The sequence below is a fragment of the Lytechinus variegatus genome, chromosome 1, assembly GCF_018143015.1.
Source record: "Lytechinus variegatus isolate NC3 chromosome 1, Lvar_3.0, whole genome shotgun sequence".
NCBI classification, from domain to species: Eukaryota; Metazoa; Echinodermata; class Echinoidea; order Temnopleuroida; family Toxopneustidae; genus Lytechinus; species Lytechinus variegatus.
In genome coordinates, this window is record NC_054740.1 from 50,912,618 (window position 1) to 50,920,355 (window position 7,738).

Consider the following 7,738-nt stretch of genomic DNA (forward strand, 5'->3'; position numbering starts at 1 on the left):
ATAACTTCAAAGATCTTCTCTCTCCCTCAAAAAATCAATAATTATCTCAACGCGGGAAATGGGATTATGAAACTGGGTGATCAGCCTGACCCTGGAGGGAAATGGCCCCTACACACAAACAAAGGGAAATCATCCCATCAATACAAAGCTATTAACAAAAGACTGACATAACCTCCTTTAGCAAGACCAGGTCTAGACTAGATCACACAGCCCTTCAACATGTACACAGATCAATATCCTTCACTTTGTGATTGTTCTTGGTTTGGTAGGTAGGTCCATGATTTGGGATGGTGACAATGGCAATCTTTCAGAATAGCTTTCGATTATAACTTTCAATGTTTTAACATTTATTCTTGTAATTACAGACAAATAACACTGTCAAAGACTCGAGGGCCTGGGCCTCAATGTACACAAACCTGCATTAAAATAACCTGAAAATTCTTCAATTGATGAATAATGGTCTCAAGATTACAGACTACTCAAACCAATACACTGCAAGTTTTCATTGTATGTAATATTATGTAATAATCCAATGAGTCAAATGTTACCATTTTGTATGCATACAACATCTTCTTTTCCAGGATGTACATGGTATGATCTTATTTTAAAGTCATACATGTAATAAAGGACTATAGCACAGCAACAAATATCATATAACTAGAACATTTCCCATGGGCACAACCTGTTCCCTAGCCGCCGCCGCCCCCCCCCCCCCCCATTTCTTATGAATGAAAAAAATAATTGTTTATTGAAATGAAATAAATTATTTTTCTGGTGTTTGTAATGCATAGCAATTAGTATGGTATTATTGATATCAGCTCTGTATTTTTGAATGAAATGTACATCCTACACTGTGAATTCAGCAAACAGTAACTCTTATATTTTTTACTATAGATTTGTGTTTCCATGAAGGCTTATACATGTAGTTTGCAATTTTATTCATTTTTTCATTGAATGCAAATCCCTAAATGCTATTAATTGCCCATAAAACTTTGAAATACAATTTCTCTTTATTTCTGACTAATTTGCTCAGGAACTTATGGTCATAATATTGAATACATTTTAGAGCCCTTGAATAATGATAACAAGTTTTTGTTTTTGTTTTTGTATTACACCCCTTTATATCAGTCTGTCCTTTACCCCCAAAATATTTTTTTAAATACAAGAAATTGCATCTGGCCTAAATATTCATTCTGAATGAAATACATTGTAGATTCAAAGTCAAAATTGGAGTAATGAGAATTACATGTACAGTAACAATGAGATTTCAAAGCTTTTGCTTTTTCCCCCTTTTTTTCTTTGAAGAAATATTTTATTCTTTTATTTGTAAAAAAAACTGTCACTTCCTCATACATGTACATGTAGATATGAAGAATATTTTCAGTATTGAGTTGACAGACTGGCTGTAGATCTGCTGGTGAATTTTCACAGGGTGATTAGCATGCTTCATTAGATTCCTGTAGTGAATAGAATGACAATGCTATTGTAAAAAGCTTGACACAAAAGATACTCCATGCCTTTGATGTGTTTGTTATGGAGGTGTGTCTCCAGCTCCAGAGATTAGAGTGGGCCCATATTGATTGACCAATCAGAGGCCAGCATTTGGTCGCAGCCCACACTTTGACCTCCTTTTATCACCAGCTTACTATGATCACATGTACACACAGAGGAATCACACGTGAAGAACACATTTTCCTACACTGGGAAAGGGGTGTGTGTGTGTATGGTGTTTATGCTGTATGATCATGGTCAGATAGAATTGGGAATGACTGAGTGAATGAATGGACAAACCGGGAGGAACAAGTGGTGCTTGTTATTGGAAACATAAGGTATTTGATGGTTTGATGTCAGGTGACTTTAGACAATTTTGCTCAAAATAAAGTGTTTGATAGTGGAAGAGGTGGTGCTTTGAGTATTCAAACGTCAAGTCATGATGATTACAGCAGAAACATGCAAAACATTAATAAAAATGGAATATGAAATAAGGGAGATATTACAGACCGTTTGAATTTCTGCTTATTTCACAAACATGAATGGACATCCTAGCCTTGGTTGGTATGCGAATGAGGGAGCAAATGAAATTACCCACTCACTCTTCTTTTACATTCAATCATACAAAATATTGAAACATTTTAATTTTCTCCTTATTATTTATAATTTCAATGATTGCAATAATCTATAAAATTCAATTCAAATTTCAATGCAAGTGTACATGTACATGTACCTGATCACCTGTCCACTCTTGCCTCTGTCTCTTCCTGTTATGCATCACAAAACAAGTTGTTTTTTGTACTCTTTCAGATTATGCAACTGCTTTTTAACATGTAATTGTGTACTTTCAAAATGTTTTTGTTTTTCAGCTCAGTTTCTCTGTCTCCTTCATTCTATTTCTATCTTCTCCCAGATTTCTCTCCTCACTGTGCCTACTTTGTGCTTTGATTTCTCTCTCTACCCTTCTCTTTCTAATTTTTTTTGCACTCCTTTTTTTCTCTTACAGTTTACTTTCATTTCCCTTCTATTTTCATTTCATCTGCTACTCACTTCTCTAGCTCTGTCCTTAATGGGTATTTATTTAGTTTTGTACATATACTGCCAGTTGAGGGCACATTTCAATGACAATGTGTAATCTAATAATCTATTTTAAACAAAGTTACTGAAATTTTGAAATGCCATTGTTGCAACCTACTCTATTGTGGTTCAACAAATTGGTTCAGGGATTCACATCCCAACAAAGTCAATTTTTACTAAAAAAAGGAATAAAATTTCACAGAAATGTAAGGTAAAATAAGAAAAAAATCTTGAGCTATTTTTTATAAACAGTTATGAATATGCAATGTGCCAGACTGGATGAATCAAACATGCATACATGTATTACTGAAAATTTCAGCAAAATCTAGTAATAGTAGTGTAAAGAAAGGTATGAAATTAAAAAAAAAATTTGCTAACCGGGGGTATTCAAAATACAATTTACATGCACGCACAACATGAGTGAAATGTGCGAGTCGAGGTTGTCACAAACTATTGATTTAATTTTTGCAGATTTGACAATACTACATGTACATGTACCTTACATGCAATTGAATCACAATAGGTTGTAACAGCAGCAAACACACACATTGTCATGAATCCAAACTTGTTTCTGATTATAATGCAACAAAATAAAAGCATTTCATATTTCAAAAGGAATAGAGTTGGTAACATTGTTTCCAAAATTTGCATAACGATAGGATGCTGTTTTGTGAAAATTAAGTGTAACTTTTATGTGAACTCATTACTTATTTGTTGTCTTAAAGTGTAAGCCTACAGTAAATCTAATTTTGATCAAATTTTCAAATTTATTTTTTTTTATGTGTATGTTTTCTTTTAAGATACAATTTATGTTACATGAGAAGCAAGATCGCATCTACTTCCCACTACTCATATACTCATCGCTACAAGGACTTTTTATTTAACTCATTTACTCTTCTCCTTCAAGTTATTGATTAATCAGTTACATCTGATGTACATGTAGACCTAGTTTATTTAAGGAAAAAATTACCACTCTCATCTTCTTGCCTTTCAATTTTCATCTCTTTCTCTCCACCATACAACAGTCCATTTCAGGAATATTAACCACCTGATGAATGTAAACTTCTGCCACAATATCTGTACCATCATGCAAATCTTCAATCAAATATTGAGTTTAAACAACCTAAAATTAGGTCCAAGTACCAACAATCATCAAAATGCTATCTGTTATTCCTGTCTAGATAGATCTACATGGTCAGGGACCTAGTCTAGACATTATGCAGACTTAAAAAGTTAGATTCTATGGTAGTGAATCGTATTACCAACACTTTCCATGAATTCAATCATATCAGACACAACATTCTCATGAAATTCTCCAAACTTTCACCATAAATACACTAATACATACAAAAAAAAATAATCCGGAAATGGTTTTTCTTTTTTTACAATATCAGCTTCCAATCAGACCCCTCTTCGCATGTGAAATATTTCGGTCAAAATGGTCACTTGAAAATGGTACGGTATTGTATACAACCAAACATGTGTTTTCTAGTATGAGAGAAATTGAGACAAAAAAAAAATCACTGATGAGCTATTTTTACAATATGAGAATGCTACTGATTAGAACTCTCCATAATACAGTATCTACAGTGTATAGTACTTTTTTTATTTATTAAAACATCTTTATACAGGATAACATGTTCAGATAAAATACAGTTTTTCAACACAGTCCTGTTACATGTATATTGAAAATATCAAACAACAATAATAATGCATACAAACTTAATTAAGTTAAATTACTGGGTATGCTTAATTTACAATAAAAGATGCACAAAAAAAAGAGCAGTCCAAGGTAAGATAGAGATAAGTGTGGTTATTAAAGCATATGGCAGAAGTAGACAGAGGAAAGAAATAGTGTGGTATGGTATGTCACTGACACAGCTCCTATAGGAATTAGCCTGGAGGCGTCTGGGGAGCATTTTTAAAATCTTAGACTGCAGCTCTCGGTCAAAAAATATCATTTAGCATGCTAAATGATATTTTTTGACCGAAACAAATTATCCGATGGAAGTATTTTTAAAATCTTAGACTGCAGCTCTACACGCGTGTGGTATCTTGGTATCGATAACAAAAGATTCTAAAATGGCGACGTAAACAGACTGGGTAAGTTAACGCTCGTGCTCTGTTTTTTAATATTTAGTAGGCCCCTACTATTTATTTAATAAATATAAGGAAAATTCATTATTAACAGGGGGTTAATATGGTTTGGGCCCATTTACGTTAATTTGGGCTCCAAACGTAACGGACAATTGTTGATTTAGATCTAGCCATACTTAGACCGCGACCAAGGGAATCTCATCCCTACAGTATACACAGAGATAATGGGATCCACTACCACTACCAGGCATCATCATGATCATTGGGGAGTAAGCCCACGAACTACGAAGTAAATGTTTTTTACTCCCCAGACGCCTCCAGGCTAATAGTAGGACTAGGATCTAGTGTGCCAAAAATTATTATTTTTTTTTTAGTTTTGGCTTCAAATAGAGTCCCCTCAGCCAGGCCTCACCTCAGACCAAAATCAAAAATGATAAATTGATGGGGTTCAATTTTTTAGACCCCTCTTTCTCTTTGTGGGGGGTCCTTTCTGGCGCCATATTGGCCTGTACAAAGGCAAAGCTCAATAGGAAGGAAGACCTGGGGTGGTATTCTCTAACTTTGTCATAACTTTTGTCATAAATTTTGTCATTTCTCTCCGAGATGTGACACCGCTATGATTGTCACAAATCGGTATTCTGAACATTGTCTTTTCCCTGTCATATCTCTCAAAGTTCCCACCCATCTTTTCGGAAACAAACCAATCAAAATCATTGTTAGTTCCCAGTTGGAGCCCTTCTAGCCAATAGGAAAGCCCCGTGGCAGGTAGGGCGTATCCCCAAAACAGTTGCTGGCATCGCGCAACTACGCGTATATTGATGCGCTTAATTACAAAGAGAGACAGGGAGATGTGAAGAATTTTAAAGGAGAAGTAGAAAAGTAAGGAAAACAGAGAAAAGGAGGAGGAATAAATATGTAGGGTCTAACTAATTGTAGCATGAAAAAAATAATATTGAAAATTGTCATGGAAGATGAGTGAAACTAATACCACAAGCTAATCTAAATTATATAATTATTTGCTTGACATTCAGTCGGCAGGGTATCGGGATATTTGGTACTAAAAGATATGACAAAATTTATGACTGCTACCCCCCTGTCATAACTTTTGTCATATCTTTTGCTTGTATAAAAGGATTACGCGCATTTAAAGCCGCGTATTTTTGCTGCGCGCTAAAGAGAAGAGACAAAATTTATGACAATTTTTGTGACAAAACTAGTTAAGACATCCACCAGAATACCGACTTTGTCATATCTCTGAGATAAGATAAAATATAGAGAAAAGACAATGTTCAGAATACTGCCCCTGGCTTCGTTGAGAGTAAGCTTACGTTAGTAAATGATTTTTACTCTCTAGAACTAGAAGCAGAACCAGCCTCCTGGCCTGGCTACCCATGCTAGAGAATCGCACGGGCTACACTCGGGTACCGGTACGCCTGAGGCCGTGAGCGACGGCGGAGAGTTTGACTCTTGATTTGATCGGAATCGCGAGAGCTCCCTCGGCCTCCAAAACAGGAAAAACAAATCATAATCCGATTTTCTATTGGAACACTCACCTAGAAAATATCGGCAATCTGAACAATCTTTTGATACTTGAGATGTGATGACAGCTAATCAAAGGTTAATGTAAATCGTCGAAAAGAACGAATGGCAGCTTGAAAATCGTTGTCCGTGTTTTGGGGTAATTGTACTGTGGCCTCTGGCGCGCGCTGGCCGGCGCTGGCCGCGCGCGGCGCGCGGGCGGCGTCTTACGCAGCGCCAGCTACGTCGATGTACACGCGCGAAAAAAAGGTAACAGAGCCATAATCGGATATGAGGGGGCGGATCATATTAATTTTCCTAGCATTTTTGTTTTAAAAAAATACAAGCTAACAAAAAGACCCCAATCCAGAATAGCGGTGATTTATATAACCAAAAATTTTAAAGTACGACATTTCTACAGACTATTTTTATGGCTCTGAGATGGGGGGGGGGGGCGTGGGCCGGATGATATGCCCCCCCCCCCCTTGGATCCGCCACTGGTTTTGGCTATATGCCTGAAATAATTTTTAGGCCTATGTTGTTAACTGATGTTAATGTTGACTCTGAACAGACTTTGATCACTCCCGTAACTAACACCACTAGACCCGACCCTGCCAAAAGAAACTAGGCGATGTTAAGATTTCAGTGCTAATATGTCTTTTTAATTATTTTTATTCATAATTTAAATTCCCGTCTTGTTGGAATTGACGTTGACCCATTTTAGCACTCACTATATTCAGCCCAGCTCAAGCAAATACCAACATTTTTTTTAGATTTATTCATTATATCAGTTACTTCTGAAAAATCAAATGAACTCTGACTTTTTTCAGACTGATAAAATCTGTATTCGACGCCTCCACCACAAAGCTATAAAGGCATGTATCCATTGACAGTGGCATATCGGGTACAAAATTTATGTCACCCACACATTTTTAAAGAATACAATATTTATTTTCTTGGGGGACAGGAAACAAAGGCATTGAACTATTATCAAATAAGTGGCGCTGCATGTAGAGTATAATGATTAATTACATTTTAAGAGCTAAAAATAGTTTTACTATTTCATATTTCCTCATCTTTTTTGTGACATCGGCCCCTTCATTTGCAGACAACTCATATTGTATGTGCATTTATGATATTAAGGGATTAATTTAGAAAGGGTATATGGGTTTGGAGTCCCATAAAATCTGAAACTAAACAAGAATTTAGATAAAGTTGCTTATGAAATAAAGGTCTTAAGAAATAACAAGTGACTCTGTGAATGGAGATCTTGAAAACTGACACCTAAAATGGGACATTTTAGGAACGAGGTGAAATTTTTTTGTAAATCAGTAAAAAAAAAATAATTATGAAAAGGGAGTCATTATGGAAAGTACCTATACTGTCATAACGTGAGTGCCCCTCCCCCCTCCTCCCACCCCCAACCCCGAGGGGGTGACAAGGATCTCTTGATTTTTATGGCTCAATACAGTGAACATACTGCAGTATTCTGATAATTCAATCTATATTACCTGCCAGAGAAATATAGATCTATGGTTTAAACCAAGTCTATTAA

At 35.8% G+C, this 7,738-nt stretch overlaps 1 protein-coding gene across 1 annotated transcript in view; it reads right to left on the reverse strand.

Moving 5' to 3' along the window:
* LOC121415947 (phosphatidate phosphatase LPIN3-like) overlaps nucleotides 1–6,333 on the reverse strand; it is a 40,751-nt gene extending 34,418 nt beyond the window's left edge. Inside the window, exon 1 of the mRNA XM_041609367.1 lies at nucleotides 6,219–6,333. The gene's annotated coding sequence lies outside the window, so the exon portion shown is untranslated. The remainder of the gene's footprint in view (nucleotides 1–6,218) is intronic.
* Between the last annotated feature and the right edge of the window lie 1,405 nt (nucleotides 6,334–7,738).